Source organism: Sus scrofa, chromosome 9 (genome assembly GCF_054392235.1).
Source record: "Sus scrofa isolate SSC_HxYL_T2T_F1_AM1 chromosome 9, Sscrofa_HxYL_maternal_Yorkshire_Landrace_v2.0, whole genome shotgun sequence".
In the NCBI taxonomy this organism is placed as follows: Eukaryota; Metazoa; Chordata; class Mammalia; order Artiodactyla; family Suidae; genus Sus; species Sus scrofa.
In genome coordinates, this window is record NC_139391.1 from 107,255,888 (window position 1) to 107,274,818 (window position 18,931).

At 39.6% G+C, this 18,931-nt stretch overlaps 1 long non-coding RNA gene and 1 other non-coding gene across 10 annotated transcripts in view; one reads left to right on the forward strand and one right to left on the reverse strand.

The window, feature by feature from the left end:
* Positions 1 to 18,931, forward strand: part of LOC102167692 (uncharacterized) — a 121,284-nt gene that overhangs the window by 7,967 nt on the left and 94,386 nt on the right. For 2 of the 9 annotated variants that reach the window (XR_014816095.1, XR_014816094.1), the window contains exon 2: positions 8,799 to 8,994. The exons of the other annotated variants lie outside the window; for them this stretch is intronic. This is a non-coding gene — a long non-coding RNA (uncharacterized LOC102167692). The remainder of the gene's footprint in view (positions 1 to 8,798; positions 8,995 to 18,931) is intronic. 9 annotated transcript variants of the gene reach the window in all.
* On the reverse strand, positions 741 to 870 carry LOC146400064 (small nucleolar RNA SNORA11). The gene has a single exon (XR_014816932.1). It is a non-coding gene; the product is annotated as a small nucleolar RNA SNORA11 (small nucleolar RNA).

Below are 18,931 nucleotides of genomic sequence, written 5' to 3' on the forward strand. Positions count from 1 at the left end.
AAGTAAATAAATAAGTAATATGTTTTACATCACAGTCCAACAAACACAAATATAGTATGAATACATATGTATAAGTGAAACAAAGTTTTGCCAAAGATGTCTACGTTGAGTTTTTTGGTTTTTTTTCTTAATTTTAAGACTTTTTTTCTTAAAGCAGTTTTGGATTTTCAACAGAATTGACATGAAAGTACAGAAATTCCCCATATACCTGACTCCCCACACATGTATAGCCATTATTAACATCCTTCACCAGAGTAGTACTTTTTTTTTAACCACGGGTGGACTACACTGACACATCGTAATCACCAAAGTCCACAGTTCACCTTAGGGTTCACTTTAATGAAGTAGATAAAGTGCACATTCACTGGGTTTGGACAGAAGTATAACGATGTATGCACATCATTTCAATGTCATAAAAAGTATTTTCATTGCTCTGAAAAACTTTCATACTCTATGTATTCATCTTCTCTCTCCTAAACTTAAAACCACTGATCTTTTTATTATCTCCATAGTTTTTGCCTTCTCCAGAATGACATATAATTGAAATCTGTTTTTCTTTCTTTTTTTTTCCTTGAAAAGAGACATTTAAAGCTTTTATAAGACCATATGTGACCCACCCATTCATGGACCAGACAGGCTGTAGGTGGCAGACTCCCCCACTAAATGCTGCAGCTTTTCTTCCAGTACTGTTCCCTGTCCCACTGGTCCTGCCCAGCAGCCATGTGGATGTGCAGGGGGATGCATGTTAGACATTTGTTCATAGGAAAGCCACAAGTTTTATGCCCCTTTGTACAATGAACCCAGATTCCTTTTGTGTATGTTATCAACAGAGGAGCCATTTTTTCATGCCCCTTGCTCTGAGCACACCCCAAGGAACCATATCTTTCTTATTCATCTATGTATCATTGGAATCAGCAAAATGCCTTTTATACACTGAGCATTCAACAATTGTTTATTGAATGGATAAATCAGTTAACGAGTCAGCCTGAATTTTGATTAGCCAATTAAGTTGTTTTCACAAGAAAATAATAGTCTTACAGTGATCTGGTAGTATACCTACAGAAAATTCAAAGGTTTAGTTATACCTGTGCATTTCAGTCATAATAACTGTTCCTTAATATATTAGTTTCACTCCCTTTAATATATTAGTACACTGATGCAATGAAAACTCATACAACTCAGAATGCCTTGCTGTAACTCTTACAAAGTGCAGAATAGCCGTAGCTGTAGATCTGAATAAGTGAAAAAATGCCAAGTTTATAGCATGAGATTTTATGGGTGATATGCCTCATATAGGGACAGTCAGGGGTATTAAAAAACAAAAAACAAAAAAAAAAACACTGACCTAATCTTGTCCTTTAGGAAGAAATGTCTATTTGGATAATAGAGTATAGTGACAGGAGTATGAGGGTCAATTTTGATTCTTCAGTAGCTGTCTTCAGAATCTTGGAGTTAAGCAACTCTGGGTAAACTTCAAAAGAGCTCTGTTAAACTGGAACAAAATATAAAGCTAAGGCCAGTCTCTTTGTATTCATCTGAATACCTTCTGTTAATACTATTGAAGTAAAAAAAAACCTATTGACCAGCATTGCATCCATCCACATCTAATCTGTTAAAAGAACTACTGGAATTAGCTATAGGTAAGGGAATTTATGAAGCTGCATAACATATAGTATTGCCCTTTCTGTTGACAGATAAGATTCCTGTTAAGTTTGAATCCACGTATACATACATGACAAGAGAACCCTCTGAACCTTAGATTCACCATTGATTTCTCTGGCATCCACCAACACTGGGCTCTGTGATGATTATATAAGTCCTTCACCCTGGTTATAATCACTCTTAAATTTAGGAAGTAGAAAAGAACCTCTTTGAGGTCCCAGAATTGAGATATATTATATAAGTAGAGGTATTGCATACAGGAATAATTAAAGTAACTCTGGTTAAAAAAAGGACAATTAATTATTATGAGATTGGTTTTTAAGAAAAAGTTAAAGTATCCAAATAACATTTGTTTACCCATATAGTATCTAACATAAAATTTTTTTTAAATAAATAAAGAATGGATGTGGGGACACCAGGAGAGAATTTTCTGTCAAATTCACCTGGCACTATTAGTTTGTTTGGCCATCTCAGAAACATTTGACTCATCTGTCAGTTCCTTCTCACAATATTTTATAGTATCCTCCGCTAGAGACTCTCAAGTTTCACTTCAAGGGCCTTTTTTCCCCCCTCACATTATTCTTTTTCCTGGACAACCTCGAAAATGCCCATAACTTCAATTAATTGTTTTTTAATAGTGAAAACTCCTCACTGTACATTTCTAAACCTGACTATTCCTGTCTGTATGTGTCCTAACCTCCCAGCATCTTCAAAGATATATCAAAAGCACATCAAAGTCAATATGTCTGTGACAGAGATGGCTAGTAACTGTTTTCCCTTTTTTCCTCACTAACCAAACCTTTATTTCATTCAGGTGCATTGTGTGTAGGTAAATAAAATAAAATAAAATAAAACAGAACAAATAAAACATAGACTGTCCTACCTCCCTTATTCCTAGGGATGGCAGTGATGTCATGGAAGTCTTTGGGTGAGGCTTTCAGGACAGCTCCTTTGAGGATGGGAGGGGGCACTTAGCCTATTTGCCCTTCCTCCCTTCTCTCGAAACTGCCTGGAATTTGGATAAGGGGGAAAAAGAATGAGCCTTAAATATCATGATTGAAACTTTCAGCCCATATTTTTCTTTAATACTTTTTTTTTAGTGGCCGCACCCACAGCATATGGAAGTTCTCAGGCAAGGGATTGAATCCAAGCTGTATCTGTAACCTGTGCCGCAGCTACAGCAATACCAGATCCTTTAACTCACTGTGCTGGGCTGGGGATCCAGCCCGCACCTCTTCAGTGGCCCAGGCTGCTGCAGTTGGATTTTTAAGCCACTGCACCACAGCAGGAACGCCAGCCCATATTTTTCTTAATCAACATTACAGGTGAGTTGCTCTTTCACCTTTTAACCACTAATATCATTTTACAGTAAATATGGCCTAACTGCTTGCCCAGCCACAATATTCTTCCCAGTTAGAATATGTACTCAAATTTGGGGCAAGTTGAAAATTGCAGGTGAGGGAGCGACCATTATTTTAAAGGCTTTGTGGGAGAGCTAGCAGCAACCACAATGCAGGAAGAAGGTAGAAAAAGTAAAAGGGGCCAAAGAGAGTAAATAGGAACCACCCATAATTCTCTTGGGGGATTAATTTTGCTGCCAGAATTTTGTATGGAAAGACATCAGATCATTTTGATACTTAAGAAAGGAATAGTAAGCCTATAAAATGTGTGACAGGGGCCTTACTCAAGGTTGTAAATCTCTAAAAAGAAAAACATGTTTCATAGTTTTAGTTCTCTGGAGAGAGGGAAGTACTTTAGCTAAGAATTAATGGGTAAAGTATAAAGTATTATAACATCAAAACGCAAGTGTAGTAAAGAGGTGTAAAGAAAAATGATAAACTCATAGGATTTCTGGATTGAAAAGCCCAACCCTGTACCCGATTTGTGAATTTATTTTGCCACTTACACTTTGTTCTTGAACAGGAAACTTCACCTCCAGTATAGCTGTTCTCTGATTCATAGTTTCAACCACACTATCAGACCATTATTGTGGGTAGGGGGATAATGTTTGCTGAGTGCTTTGTGTAACCTTTCAGTTTGTGGACATTTCACTTCCACTTCATCTCATGCTTTTAAAATCCTTACAATGTATTTTTCAAAACTGACCTGTAATTCCATGCTCATTCTGATGCTAAACTAGTTTTCTTTCTAATATATTCTATCTTGCAAGAGGAAGCAGAAATCTAAATAAAGTGTCAAAATTTTAAATTTAAATATTGGTCAGACCTTTTTAGAAATTTCAGTTAATTAAATTATGTTCAGAAAATATACATTCAGAAAAGATGGAGTGCTTATTAGGGCACTGGTAGACATAAGTGCTTTTATCACTAGAAAAGACCAGGCCAAGAGTATTTTTAGGGGAGGGAGTGAGAATGGGAGAGGGTAGGCACAGACAGACCTACGTAAACAGTGTCTTGAACTTCTAAAGACATTTTATAATTTAGTTGCCCAAAGAAAGTCTGGTTAACCTGAACATCCTAACAGATTCTGAGAGGGGATAATCCACAGAGGAGCAGTTTTGTGCAAAACTGAATATGCAAAACTACTACACACATGAGTAGAGCCAAACTATGAGTATCACAAAGTTATCATTTCACAAAAGTTTTTTAGTTTCACAGATTCTACTTCTATATACCATTAGATTGAAAAACAGGTGTATAACTAAAACAGCTAAGCTAAAAAACCATCAAATAAATATTCACTTTTTAAGTTAACTTTTAAAATCTAACCCAAACTCTGATTAAGTCTGTTTACATTGTAATTTCTATTTTTAGAACTTTAATCCTAGTCATTTCCCTGTTTAATCCCTATATTTGATTTCAACGAGTAGAAAATACAAAATTCTAGAAAAATGTCACTGAGAGTTTTACATCTGTTAGTGAAAGAGGACATAAAAGGGGATACAAATCAGGTGCCTGAAAACCTTGAATCAAAGCATGAAACCTGGGGTCAGGATTTGCCGCATCCAACCTCGCTAGCAAAAATGGGCTGGTCCAGTTGCCAAGCAAAGAGGGTAAGCTTTCTTTGTTCAGAGTTCTTACAACCTTGGGTGGTGTTTGCCTTGAAGTCTTAATCTTACCATCTAAGTTTACAGATACTACCAGTGTACCTTGCCCATCACCTTGATCTAGGTCAAAAGTATGAGTAGTGTGGACATTCAGTGATTTTCACCTTCTTCATAGTGGTCAGTACATGGGCATAGGTATGAGGCATTCAGTTTTTGATGATGATACCAAGTGAAGTGCTTCTGTGATTATCATAGCAAGCCTAAAATAATGCAACATCAATATAAATTATAGGTATGGTATCATAATGTGGTATGCTTGTAAATGAGTAACTAACTCAGTCTAGGTGTTAAATAACACTTCTCATGCCCCAGGGAAAGGCATTAAGCAGGAAAACACAAATGGTTTAGTGGCAGATGATACAGAATTTTTTGCGTATGTGAAGGACATCATTATTTTTATTTCTATGGACAAGCCAATGTCTATGACCACTCTATGACTAACTGAAAACAAATCATATTTACGTGAATTTATATTGCCTCTCTCCCGCAACATTCTTTCCTGTTTATAATGACGTGTTTAGTAATTTTTTTTAAATGTGCTAATTAATGATACTGTTTTCTGTAGTTTCTTTATTCCTTGATATTCCACCTCTTATGCTAGAGGTGCTGCCCTACTACCTACTTATGGATGTCCTTCCCTTTTTTTGTCTTTTTTTAGAGCTAAACACGCAGCATATGGAGGTTCCCCATATCGGAGCTACAGCTGCCCATCTCCACCACAGCTCACAGCAATGCTGGATCCTTAACCCACTGAGTGAGGCCAGGGATCGAACCCGCAACCTCATGGTTCCAGTCGGATTTGTTTCTGCTGCGCCACGACACAACAGGAACTCCCTTCTTCCCTTTATCTTCAATTATTAGATATTTGCTTTTTCTTATTTTCCATATACCTTAAGCATTTAGTCAGTAAATACTTATAAAGCACCCACATGGTGCCTGGCAGTAGACTAATTGCTGGGAATATAGCGATAGACAAGGCAGACATGTTCTTCTCCTCATGGAGCATTTACTCTCTAGTCACAGTTTGTGTTTCCAGATAAGCTTTTCATTAGTATTTTTGTTATTCAGTACTGTCATTTCAGGAGTTCCCATCATGGCTCAGTAGTGGTGAACCCGACTAGTATCAATGAGGACATGGGTTTAATCCCTGGCTTCATTCAGTGGGTTAAGGATCAGCTGTTGCCTGAGCTGTGGTGTAAGTTGCAGACACGGCTCTAATCTGGTGTTGCTGTGGCTGTGGTGTAGGCCAGCAGCTACAGCTTTTATTCAGCCCTAGCCTGGGAACTTCCATATTCTGCAGTGAGGCCCTAAAAAGACCAAGAAAAACAAAAAAAAAGACTTGTCATTTCACTTTCACTTCTTACTCATTTATTTGTACGACAAAGAGTATTGTGTGTCTGTAGTGTACCAAGCACTGTGTGATGATATAATTGAGAAGATAGATGTGAACAGATAAATCATAGCACTGTGGTTAAAGTAATGCAGTAATAGTGTGAACTATATACAATGAAAATACAAAAAGCAAATCAACAACTCTAGCTGGAGAAATGAGGAAAAGCATACCAGAGAAGATGATATTTGAGTTGAATTTTTAAAGATTAGAAGGAAAAATGATGGAAAAAGACTTCTGCAGCCAAAGAAAGAGCATTTGGAAAAAGATAGGTAATAATGACATGTTTAATGTGGTTTTCTTTGTGAGTTCATTGTAGTTCAAGTAAAAGGGGCACAAAGTGCCATAAAAGGAGAGATCTCTAAAATGGACTAGAGCCAGATTATGGAAGGTGTTGGTCATGATAGTCTGGGCATGCTGAAGACTAACTGCACGTGTTTTAATTTGAGCTTAATGAGGAAGAATGAAACTTGTTCACCTAAGTATGTTTCACTTCCTGCTAGTTGCTCCTGACTCACCCATTATTGCTTCCCAACTCTTAACTGAATACTTCTCCAGGCCGTGCCTTTTAATTCTCCATGCAGTGCTTAAATGCTATTTCAGTTATCACAGCTTTTCTACAAACTGAAGAATATTAGGAAAAATTACATGTGAAATTAGATTTACCTTAGCTCTTACTAAAGCGTTGTTGGAATTTAAACATCATATTCATTTTATATAACTCATCTCCTTATTTAGCTCTCTGTTTATATTCCTATTTATGATTACTTTTATTTGAAAACATAAACATACTTTGAACAGTAAAATTTTGAAATATTTTTATATTGCTTACAAAATAATACTTATGTAGCTTCTTCTTCTTCTCTTATCTTTAAAAAAATGAGTGTCTTGGAGTTTTCCTGAGGCTCAGCAGGTTAAGGGTCTGGTATTGTCACTACAGTGGCTCAGGTTGATGCATGAGTTTGATCCCTGGCCCAAATTTCCACATGCCTCGGTCACAGCTGTCAAACAAAGAACAAAACTGAAAAAAAGCAAAAAGAATGTCTCTTTTGAAGAGACTTTTACCATACACAAAGATGCAAAATCAAGTCCAGTCTGTGACCAACATAGCATTCTGTGACCTATCTACACCACTTGATCAGCAATATAATGTCCAGGAAGTTCCTGTTGTGGCTCAGTGGTAGCAAATCCGACTAGTTTCCATGAGGACACAGGTTTGATCCCTGGCCTCACTCAGTGGGTTAAGGATCCAGCCTTGCTGTGAGCTGTGGTGTAGGCCGCAGATGCAGCTCAGATGTAGCATTGCGGTGTCTCTGGTGTAGGTCAGTGGCTACAGCATCAATTCGACCCCTAACCTGGAAATGGAAATATGCCGTGGGTGCAGCCCTAAAAAGACAAAAAAAAAAAAAAAAGACTAAAATGTCCACTGTTCTCATTAAGAGACTTTCCTTTCTCTGCTTTTACCCCTGTTCGTTCAATAGTTTGTGTGTTTGCTCTATTCATTTAAAGATACCTTTGAACTCTAATAAACTCAAAAACCTGTTTGTCCAGTTTAGTATATGATCATTTTCCCCTCATCCATGACTTATATTTCTGTAAGCTGATATTTGTATTTATACTTTTTATATGCGTAGATTATTATAAAAAGTAATACCATATGGAGAGGGGGTAGTAGAAGTGACTTAGAGATTTTGCATTCATGGCACTTATTAGATGGCTTGTTTTTTTAAGATTAAGGTAGCTCGGGTGGCCAATCTGATAGTCCATAAATCACAATTTAGAGACTTTTCTTTTTTCTGAAAAGTATATAAAAGGATATAAATAATAGGCTATTCAGATAATTGGTCATTAGTGAATCTTTTCAACAAAAATATAATCAGGGTCTTTATTCTTTTAGCAGATGTTTATTTAGCCCACACCATATGCTAACAGTCACTATTCTAAGTTTTAGGTATACAGTGGCAAACTAAATGAACATAATCCCAGCCTTATGGAATATATGTATTACACAAAAAACTATGTATATAGTTATAGATATAAACTATATATATCCTGATATGAGTTATGAAGAAAATAAATGGACTTCTAAAGCAGGAGTAGAAAAAACTGCTTTAAATAGAACAGTCAGAAAAGAAATGGATGTGAAAAGAAAAGCATTCCAGGTAGAGAGTAGCTTGTTCAAGAGCCATGAGACAGGAGGGAGCTGGGAGCTGGGCTTTCTCAAAGAATAAGAAGGACATTAAGTTCCATGAGGAAAATAATTTTTTCTTTTGTGTAGAACAATGTGTTTTAAATAATGGGCCCATAGAAATATTTGTGTATGACTGAATCAATATCTGTTTACCTAAGATACAGTGAGTACAAGCTGAAGTTGGAAAAGGAGGCAAGGATTAGACCATGCCAAACCTTGTTTAAAAAAAAAAAAAAAAAAGGAAAAAAACTTAAGGATCTAATTTACACTTTATAAAGATCACTCACAACTGTGAAAAATTTTTTGGTGGGGAGCAGAAATAGAAGGGAAACCTGGATTCAGTAGAGAGAGGTGGAGACAGGTAGACCCAAAAAAATCATTAAATAACTGTATGTTAGAGCCAAGGTCGTAGTTTAACTTCCTATCCATTTCACGTCTTTGACAGCTTTAGCAAAGTGAATATATCTGATTTATCTTTGTAATCCTAGGACTACCACAGCTTCTCAACCCTCAGATCAAGCCTGAAAAGAAATTAACCTTTGGCTAGAATTTAGTCAAGCCCTTGAAGAAAGTAATTTCAGAGTTTCCCCTGAGTCTTTGTATTATTGAAGGAGTGACCACAGTAAATGGAGGCACAAGGAAGATCAAGAATGTGACTTATGAGTTCCCATTGTGGCGCAGTGGGTAAGATCCTAACATAGTGTCCTTGAAGATGTGGGTTCTATCCCTATCCTTGCTCAGTGAGTTAAGGATTGCGGTTCTGGCTTTGCTGTGGCCATGGTGTAGGCCTGCAGCTGCAGCTCTCGTTTGACCCCTAGCCCCGGGAATTTTCATATGCCACAGGTGCAGCCCTAAAAAGAAAAAAGAAGAATGTAGATTATTCTACAGGATAACTGACTGGTCTTGTAAAAAGCGGGGTGGGGGGAAGGCAGAGAAACATTCTGGTTATTTGCTGCTGTGTAACAAATTATGCCCAGTGAGTACCTATTTTGAAGAGATTTTACCACCCATACAGAAGCAAAACAAGGGAAAGTCATTTTTAAAATATTGTTATTGCTGGGAGTTCCCTTCATGGCTCAGCAGAAACAAATCTGACTAGCGTCCACAAGGACACAGGTTCCATCCCTGGCCTTGCTCAGTGTGTTAAAGGATCCAAGGTTGTAGTGAGCTGTGGTGTAGCTCGCAGACATTGCTCAGATGTGACGTTGCTGTGGCCGTGATGTAGGCCGGCAGCTACAGCTCCAATTAGACCCTAGCCTGGGAAACTTCATTTGCCATGGGTATGGCCCTAAAAAAAAAGACCAAGAAAAAGTATTGTTATTGCTAAATAAATTCAACTTAAACTCATGATTAATTCCTAGAGAAGGGTTGCCCCACTCACACCTCCTTTGGCACTATTGTGAGGGGATAGCTTCTTTTGTGGAGACTCTACCCATTGTTCCAGGCTGTGTCCAGCAGAATGAGCTTAGGGACTGGCAGAGAGGTGTTTGGGAAGCTAAGGAGTGAAATTGCTTGCTTAATGTCAGAGAGATATTAAGAAAAAAGCTCTTTTTTCAGCATACACCAAAAATAACCTTGAGTGGAGCTGTGAGGCTGATGGTGGTTTTATAAAATTGATCATTGCTTAGGTTCTCAGTGAATGGGGATTTGCTGCCTCACAAAGTAGTCTGTTCTACTTTTGAATTGCCCTACTTGTTAGGTAGTTATTTCTTTCACTGAGCCAAACATTTTTCCCCTTTTATTCCCACCCACTGTATGTAGTTTTACTCTAGAACTGTAGCAAATAAGACTAATTCCTTTTGTTGGAATTTTAAGATTTGATTTGTTTTGGAATGGCTGTCTGGACCACTTTTAGTCTTTTAATCTGTTGCAAGAGAAAATGAAGTAGTAGCAAGGTTAAATTTATTTGATGCAGTAGACAAAGTGGCCCATGTGAAGGCAAATTTTGTCTTAAGATTTGCCAGTAACTACAGCCTTTATAATGCGAAACTTAGTCTGCACCTGTGTAACTGCCACATTTATCTCCTGGATTTTAAAGGAACTGCAGCTCTAGGTGGGCAGCCTCTGCTGGAGTAATAATAACTAAAATAATTTAAAGTCAGAGCATTGCCCTATTCCCTTCCCCCTCCCCCATTCCTGAGCCATCCATATAACTGGATAGTATCAAAATCCTTCTTTTTGAGTTCTGAGACTCTCATTCTCTGACTACCTTGCTCTTGGTATAACCTGTTGCTTCCCATTCCTGAGAGACTGCCGGGTTCTGCAGAAAGGAGTGACTGTCCCCTCAGCCACACTCTGAATATTCTGTATTGCACTGTCTCTTGCCCTCTTTCTTCAGTAACTGTTCCTTGGCCAGTTTTCCTTCTTCCAGAATTTTCATCTCTTAGCCATGGATCGCCTCTGCTATTCTTTTCATGTTGTGGTTCTACAAATGTTTTATTATCATTGTATTAGGCCTTCTTTGGGGAGAAGACATAAATGTGCATTGTCAGCCAACTTGAGCCAGAATTGTAGTTAAAATCATATTTAATATAAGTAAATCACATTCCAGTAATTTTTTTTAACGATTTGGTGACTTTTAGTATATTCAGAAAGTTGTGTAACCATAGCCACAATCTAATTGCAGAACATTTTCATCACCCTAGAGAAACCACATGCCTTTAGCAGTCACCCCCACCTTCTCCACTTTCCCCTCAGCCCTAGTCACTCACTAATCTATCTCTATAGATTTGTCATTATTGCCATTTGTAGAGGGGACAGGTACAGGAGGGCAGAAAGGGGGGCTCTGAAATGGAGATAAATTTCTTCTTCTAATTTCTTTTTATGTGCCATCCCAGAATTTGAAGTTAAACCTCCTTGCTTCTTTGAAGATTTTCTTCCAAAGATTTCCATCTGATCTCAAAAAATATTCACCTGCAATATCTATAAACATGTATATACCTATACATCTGTATAGATAGGTATGTATACCTAAATTTAATCTTATTTCAAAACTTTAATCTTATTTCTTGGGGATGAGTAACCCTAGTGCACACGCACGCACACACACATACCTTGCCCTGAGTGGTTATTTCAAAGAGTTCTTGTCTAAACTGGCAGTGAAGGACATCGTGCCTCAGACACTTTTCTCTAATTCCCTAATATATAGGTTTTTCAGATCAGGCTGCAGATTTTAAGTAAGCTATCCAAAATACTAGGTGACAGGGAAGGATGGGAGACAGATGACCTAGAGGGAACGCACCTCTTTGCCATGTGCACAACCACAACTGAACACAGGAAGACAAAGAGGGATGGCAGATCAGTGTGGGAAGGCTCTTTAGTGGGTACTTTCCCAATCAGGGTATCTGGGCCTCTCGAGTGTCCCCTCCTCTCAGGAGTGGTCTTCTGTGATGTATAAGCTTCCCATAGCCACTATTGGCTGTTGGGAGTGCCTTGATGACCAAACAAAGAACAGGTATGATTCTCTTCATTGTCCTGGGGAGAGGTATATACACAGAGGTCAGGCCTGGCAGACAAGTAGACAACTGAGAGGCTTCAACATGGCAAAAGTGACCGAGAAATCATGGCAGCCACAAACCACAAGTACCAAGCGGTGGAAGAAGAGGAAGACCCCCTCTCAGCCTAGATCAAGAGGCAAGGTCAGATGAACCTACCCAAGCTCCTTCTCTTCTTTCCCTTTTAGGCCCTCTATCCCCACCATTTACTCCCAGATAATCCTATCCCATCCTGGCACAAGCCTCCTCCTCCTTAGCTCCCTCCTTTCCACCTTCCTCCCTTTTTTTTTCCAACCAGTGACCTCTGGGCTCACCTTGTTGCCTTAACAGGTGAGGAAGATATATAAGAAGGTAAAAAGACCACTCCATGTGTGTTCAAGGAAAAAATACTCTCCTAAAGTTATAACTACTTCAAGAAGGCAGAAGAGAGCCAGAAGGGCCAACAAGTTTGAGACAATCCCATAGACTGGGCCAAAAGCAGCCAGGCCAGGCCCAGTGGCCCCTGCAGAATCAAACCACTCTGAAATAAGACCCAAGCAAACAACACCTGCAGAGCAAGCTTCAGAGACCTCAGACAATCTGCTGTATCTAGAGTCCTGGCTGTGGAGAAATGACCCAACAGCATAGACTGGCTTAGACACTAATGTGGAACATGGAATGCAAATGGTGGTTATTAAAATCAGCAAGGTGTGAGAAGCCCCTTGAAAAAATAAAATTAGGCACTCTGCATAGAAATGAATTGTGTTGTGTTGATGGTGTTTGAGATTGTTCCTCAAAATGTGAAATAACAGAGGAGCTTAGCATCTTTGGTCCTCCCATATCCATCTGAGGAGAAAATGTACATTCAGCTATCTGAGGGTGGCAAATATCCTTTCCACTAGGTTCCCCGGCTCTGGCAGACCAGTTTCCCATTTCTGTTCTTGTTAGTCAACACTCATTTTAAGTGAATGAAGTCAGCAGGACACAGAAGTGCCAGGTACCCTCTGAGGTTTAAAGGCAATGGAGAAGGGAAAGAGAAAGAACAAAGAGAAAGCTCTGACTTTCCCAGTCATAAGGCAAAACTGACTTGGAATAATTCACATTGAGTCGAAGGCCTCTTAGCGTCAATGGCTCCCTCATTCTTTGTTGACCTTGTGGTGAGTTTTGTAACGGAGGACTGGGCAGCACTAGGCCCAGCGATCAGTAGGTGATAATTATGCAGCCATATCGAGCAGAGGTCTCACCACATACTCATCTCTCATCTGATTCTGCCTACCTTCCCCAGTCTCATACCCCCCCACCCTACCCACATCAATCATTCCTCCCATTTAAAGCCCAGAATGGAGTGCTCACTCACAGTACCCCCCAGAGGCTAAAAAGTTTCAAAGTCCATTTTTTTCAGATTAGAACAATGATCCTCAAAAATGTGTCTCTAAAAAAATTTTGAAAAACTGCACCTCCTTTTACAATTTTAAGTTCACATTCAAAATTTTTATCATGAGTTTAAATATTTACTAAGGATATAATTCCTAATTTATTGTAAATATTGCTGTTAAAAATAAAACACATCAGTCTTTTTTTAAATTTACAGTCTGATGTATGTTTTTGCCTAGATAAATTCCACCTCAGTTTGCTGTGAAATTAGACTGGAGAGGTGCCACCAAACAGGGTTATTATTTGGCCTATATTTTTTTCTCAAAGCTTTGAATCTGCTTGAGTATTTGAACAAGCACATGGTTAAGACACAATTCTTTGCCCTGCCATATGAATGAGATGATTTTTTTCTGTGTATTTTTAAAGGGTGCTATTGGGAGTTCCTTTGTGGTGCAGTGGGTTAAAGATCTGGTATTTTCACTACAGCAGCCCAAGTCACTGCTGTGGCTTGGGTTCAGTCTCTGGCCTAGGAACTTCCAAATACTACAGATGTGGCCAAAAAAATAAAGAAATAAAGGCTGCTATTATGTGATCCTGGCCTGAACCATGAGAACAGGTGCCCTTCTGACCCCTGTGCACTCTGTGCCTACAGGACATGTTAACTGCAGGCTGCACCCGAGCAGTGGGGCCAGTGAACTGATTGTAAGCAGTTGTTGAAGAGTGTCCACTTAAAAACCACATGTGTGCAGATGTTACAGCATTTTTTTTTTTTGAATAGGAATATCTTTAACATATTTTGCTAGTGAAAAATAAAAGACAGGTCTGTTTCTATAGATTTGCTGAAATTAAATATACTTATGGTGGAGTTCCCGTCGTGGCACAGTGGTTAACGAATCCGACTAGGAACCATGGGGTTGTGGGTTCGATCCCTGACCTTGCTCAGTGGGTTAAGGATCCTGTGTTGCTGTGGCTCTGGCGTAGGCTGGTGGCTACAGCTCCAATGAGACCCCTAGCCTGGGAACCTCCATATGCCATGGGAGCAGCCCTAGAAAAGGCGAAAAGACAAAAAAACAAAACAACAACAAAAAACTTATGGCATAACACTGAAAATAGTCTCCTATGTCAGCTTTTGGCTCTTTGACTTTTTTGTAACGCTTTTTTTTTTTTTTGCTTTTTATGTCCGCACCTGCGGCATATGGAGGTTCCCAGGCTAGGGATTAAATGAATCGGAGCTACAGCTGCCAGCCTATGCCACAGCCACAGCAACGTGGGATCCAAGCCACGTCTGCAACCTACACCACAGTTCATGGCAATGCTGGATCCTTAACCCACTGATCAAGGCCAGGGATCAAACTCACATCCTCATGGATCCTAGCTGGGTTCATTAACCCCTGAGCCATGAAGGGAACTCCCATTTCTTTGACTTTCTATTAAATTTAAAATACATTCCTGGATTAAAGACCTAAATATAAGACCAGAAAACTGAACAACCACATTCGAAAGAATGAAATTAGAACACTTCCTAACACCATACACAAAAATAAACTTAAAATGGATTAAAAACCTAAATATAAGACCAGATAATATAAAACTCTTACAAGAAAACATAGGCCGAACACCCTCTGACATAAAGCACAGCAATATCTTCTCAGATCCACCTCCTAGAGTAATTACAATAAAAACAAAAACAAACAAATAGGACTTAATTAAACTTAAAAGTCTCTGCACAGCAAAGGAAACCCTTAGCAAAACAAAAAGATGACCCACAGAATGGGAGAAAATACTTGCAAAGGAAGCAGTTCACAAGGGATTAATCTCCAAAATTTATAAGATACATTCCTTTGTCTCTGGAAAGATAGGTCTACAGAAAACTGATAACATTATTTGTCTCTGGAAAGCAGAACCAAGAAGCCAAAACAAGAATGAGAGAGGAACTTCTGTATATCCTCTTGCACCTTTTGCTGGGGTTTTTTGTTTGTTTGTATGGTTTGTTTGTTTTTTGGTTGCCTGTCAGTGTGGAGTTCCAGGCCAGGAATCAGATCAGAGCCGAAGTTGCAACCAGCCAAGGATTGAACCTGTGTTCTGGCACTGCAGAGATGCTGTTAATCCTCTCACACCACAGTGGGAACTCCTTGTGGTTTTTTGTTTTGGTGGTGGTGGTGGTGGTGGCGGTGTTTATGGGGTTTTTTGGGGGTTTTGTTTTTGTTTTTGTTTTTTGGCCACACCTGCAACATGTGGAAGTTCCCAGGCCAGGGGTTGAACCTGTGCCAGAGTAGCAACCTGAGTCACTGCAATAACAACACACTGGACCCTTAACCTGGATTAACGCACTGTGCCACAGGGGAATTCCCTTCTTGCATCTTTTGAATTTTAAGCCATGTGAATGCATTGCATATTCATATTTTAAATCTAATTTTAAAAGTAAAGAGTTCCTGCTGTGGCAAAACAGGATTGGCAGTGTCTCAGGAGCTCTGGGACACAGGTTTGATCCCTGGCCCAGACAGTGGATTGAGGATCTGGCACTGCCACAGCTGTGGAGTAAGTTGCAGCTACAGCTCGGATATGCTTCCTGGCCTGGGAACACCACATGCCACAGGGCAGCCAAAAGAGAAAAAATAAAAGGAGTTAGTTAACTATGTAATAACTTTTTTTATTTTATTGGAGTATGGATGACGTACTTACAATTCTGTATTAGTTTCAGGTGTATAGCAAAGTGAATCAGTTATATATATAAATATATCTATTCTTTTTTCCCAAACTATTGAGTAGATTTTCCTCTCCTGTAAATAGGTTCTTCATAATCATATATTTTATTTTATTTTTTCATTTTTTATCTTTTATAGGGCTGTATCCATGGCTTATGGAGGTTCCCAGTCTAGGGGTTCCACCTGGAGCTACAGCTGCCAGCCTACACTGCAGCCACAGCAACACAGAATCCGAGCCACATCTGCAAACTACACCATAGCTTATAGCAACACTGGATCCTTAACCCCCTGATCGAGGCCAGGGATTGAACCAGAGTCCTCATGGATGCCAGTCGGGTTCAGTAACTGCTGAGCCATGATGGGAACTCCCATAATAATCTGTTTTATACAGTAGTGTATATATGTTATTCCCCCCCTCCCAATTCCTCCGTCTTTTCAATGGTTTCACCTATGATAACCATAAGATTGGTTTTGAAATCTCTGAGTTTGTTTTATAAATAAGTTCTGTATCATTTCTATTAGATTCCAAATATAAGTGATACCATATGATACTTGTCTTTCTCTGACTGAATTTGTCCAGTATCATGATCTCTCTGGGTCGATCCATGTTGTTGCAAATGGCATTATATCACTCTTTTTTATGGCCGAATAATATCCCACTGTTTGCATGTATGTACCACATCTTCTTTATCCATTCCTTGTGATAACTTTTAAAAAAATACTCTCCTTGGAGTTTGACTTGTGGCTTGCTTTAAGAACCTAACAAAGTGTCCACAAGGATCCAAGTTTGATCCCTGGCCTTGCTTAGTGGTTTAAGGATCCCGTGTTGCCATGAGCTGTGGTGTAGGTCAAAGACACAGCTCAGACCCGAGTTGGTGTGGCTGTGGCATAGGCCAGCAGCTGTAGCTCCGATTAGACCCCTAACCTAGGAACCTCCATATGCCGTGGGTGTGGTCCTAAAAACAAACAAACAAAAAAAAAAAACTGAACGATTACTGCAATAGACACTCATATTAACACTCTTCACCTAGATTTCACCAGTTGTTAAATATGTTACAAATACCATAGCTTTATCACTAATCAGTATTGGTCTTGTTAACAGCTTCATCAAATTGTCCTGTCAGAACTTTGCCCTGTGAAACTGTATAGCATATTATTCTCCTATCACCAGAGCTGCTGGTCTGGTATCCTCAAAGATGCTGCAGACCTGAGGGTGCTACATACTTTTACAACTTGGATCTGGACCTGTGAGAACTAAGCATTAACTGAATTGATCATTAACTCTTGTCAGGTGTATTGTGGGCAGGTGCTGTGGAACTAGCATAAAAGGAGGGAAAGAAATAGGACTCCTTAGAGGAGTTTTATCCTTTTATGATAAACCAGAGATCTAGTAATAAAGTGTTCCTCTGAGTTCTGGTAGCTACTCTAGCAAATTAATCAAGCCTGGGGCGGGGGGGGGGGGTCTTAGGATCCTTTATTTATTTATTTATTGATTCATTCATTCACTTTAGGGCTGCCTCTGCAGCATATGGAAGTTCCCTACAGGCACAGCAACACCAGATCTCAGCCACATCTGCGACCTACACTGCAGCTTGTGGCCACGCCAGATTCTTAACCCACTGAGCCAGGCCGGCAGTAGAACCACATCCTCCCAGATACTGTTGGGTTCTTAACTGGCTGAGCCACAGTGGGAACTCCGGGAACCTTTACTTTATAGCCAGCTGGGTCAGATGCACAGAACCACGTGGATCTGTGACTGGCTTTGTGGGACTGATCCTTCATCTGTAGGACCTGATGCTGTCTCTTGATAAATAGCATCAGAACTGAGTTGAATTGTAGGACGCCCAGCTGGTATCTGAGAATTGATTGATAAGAGGAAAAAAATCCCCACACATTGTAACTGGTGTCAGAAATGTAATAAATAAGCAAATGGATGCAGGGTTGAGGTGCCAAACCTAAAGAGGGAACTTGAACACTTAAATGAGATAACTGTTAGACTATCCATATCTAGAAGACAAATTATGTTTTGGTTTTTTTTTCAGGGCCGAACATGGGGCATATGGAAGTGCCCGAGCTAGAGGTCAAATCAGAGCTGCAGCTGCTGGCTTACGCCTCAGCCACAGCAAAGCGGGATCTGAGCCACATATTCACCTACACCACAGCTCATGGCAATGCTGGATCTTCAACCCACTGAGTGAGGCCAGGCGTCTGATTTGCATCCTCATGGATACTAGGAAGGTTCATTACCACTGAGCCACGATGGGAACTCCTAGAAAACAAATTACAGCGTTCCCACTATGGCACAGCAGATTAAGGATCCAGCATTGCTGCAGTTGCAGCTGGATTCAATCCCTGGCCCTGGAACTTCTATATTCCATGGTGTGGCCAAAAGAAAAAATCAAAACAAAAACAGAAACAAATTATCATCTAATAGAACTTTAAAGTAAAAGAACATGTGTAGGATTTTCCTTGTTAAGGATCTGGCATTGTCACTGCAGCAGCTCTGGTCACTGCTGGGACGTGGGTTAGAGCCCTGACCCGAGAACTTCCATCCCTGACCCGAGAACTTCCATATGGCACAGGTACAGCCAAAAAAGAAAGTGATGCAAACATCTTGGTTTCATCTCTCTCCCTCTGCATTTAAAAGGTAGAGAGTGTAAACTGGAGAACCAATATTTGTCTACATGCTTTGCCCAGCAACACCTCAAAAAAGCAGAATGTACTTCAGATAGGTAACTGTTTCTATTGGACAAAGGGAAAGGATAATTAACAGTCATAGTGGGGATTTCTGGGGAGTCTTTAATAAGGGTTGAACCCCAGGAAGCCAAACAAACTGCTTACTACACTGTCTCTTCTCTTAAACACACATAAAGAATTATCCCCCTTTCAGAAGCTGAGAGACTTAATATCATAGTTCCTCTCTGTTTGTGGAAACCTAAGGCCCCAAAAAGGGCCCAGACAGACCATTTTTCTTAAAAATATTGTTCATGTTGAATCTGATTTTTTTTTTTTTTTTTAATTTGGCTATGCCCACAGCATGCAGAAATTTCTGGGCTGGGGATTGAACCC